The 1,281-nt window shown below is 40.4% G+C and overlaps 1 protein-coding gene across 1 annotated transcript in view; it reads right to left on the reverse strand.

Annotated features, from left to right (window-relative positions):
- Window positions 1–302: 302 nt before the first annotated feature.
- LOC104812824 (lysine-specific demethylase JMJ706-like) overlaps window positions 303–1,281 on the reverse strand; it is a 6,643-nt gene continuing 5,664 nt past the window's right edge. Inside the window, exon 12 of the transcript XR_771633.1 lies at window positions 303–753. The gene's annotated coding sequence lies outside the window, so the exon portion shown is untranslated. The remainder of the gene's footprint in view (window positions 754–1,281) is intronic.

Consider the following 1,281-nt stretch of genomic DNA (forward strand, 5'->3'; position numbering starts at 1 on the left):
AATGAGAGCAGTCAGATTGTATACAACGGTGTAATCCAAAGGTGGGCCGCAAAGCCCAATAATTCAGAAGCCCAAATGATTGAAATGAGGTCTTCACGCGGAGGAATCCCACGCGCAGTACAAGCGCGTTTTCACAACGCGCCTGATTTGGGTGGGTTATAGCCCGCGAAATCAGCGGATTCCTGTGGAATGCGAATTTTAGGCGCGTGAGGAATGAACTTTACCATTGTTTTTCATTATTATTACTCTAAAAAAAAATTAATGACTAGATCTCGAAACTATAACAATGCACATATTAATGGTGGAACAAAAAGTATATCTTTCTAAAATCCACGGTTCAACATTTGCATAAATCTGTGTGTTATATTGAAAAATAGAAATATTAAGCGGTATCATAGTATTTAAAGTATAACATGCTCGCATAATGGACATGTTATCAAATGGAATCCGCTCCACAAAAATGATGGGACCGAACGTGCTACTGACTGACAATGGGCCGCCGAGAAAGCCCCATTTCAGACCCCCATGAACTGTTCAGTTGCCTAATTTCTTTGGCCCAATGCCGAGGGAGGAGAATATCCCCAAGTAAGATGAACAAAACTGAATGTTACAGGATGCGTATAGCGTTTGCGTTTCCGATACGTGAAGGTGAACGACCCCAATTGGCCCTTTTAATGGGAGCTCTATAGAAACATATATAACAAATTTGACATGTGTGAAAGCAAAACACGCAGTCCCTCACCTACTGTACACCTGTCGGAAAAAAAAAACACGATATGACACGAGGTTTTCGGACTGCCATTACCAAAATATTTCTTTCAAGAGAAAAAAACACACTGTTGTGTTCTGCCCTGTCTATACCCCAAAAAAAAAAAAAAGAAAGAAAGAAAGAAAAGAGCTGAGATTCCCTAATAATGGTTATGGAGGTGGGTGGAAACTCTGCAAACCCATCTTCCAGTTTCCCCTAACAGAGAGAGAGATCCGAGCCCTATCACTCTCTACTCTCTTTTCATCTTTAATTAAAATATTAACTCGTTCCCAACAATTACATGGATTCACCATATCCTTATTCCTCTCCCCTCTCCAACAAACCACCAACAGGTACAATATAATATATTTTTTATTCATATGATATCCAATGAGACATTGAAGACGCTATAATCTCTTGATGTACTCAAAAGAATTGAACATAATTAGATTCCTAGAAGACAGAAAGCTTACCCACACCCACCTTAACCCCTAACGTTGGCTTTATATGATATGACCCCCCCCCCCCCCCCC

The sequence above is a fragment of the Tarenaya hassleriana genome, unplaced genomic scaffold (genome assembly GCF_000463585.1).
Source record: "Tarenaya hassleriana unplaced genomic scaffold, ASM46358v1 Cleome2, whole genome shotgun sequence".
NCBI classification, from domain to species: Eukaryota; Viridiplantae; Streptophyta; class Magnoliopsida; order Brassicales; family Cleomaceae; genus Tarenaya; species Tarenaya hassleriana.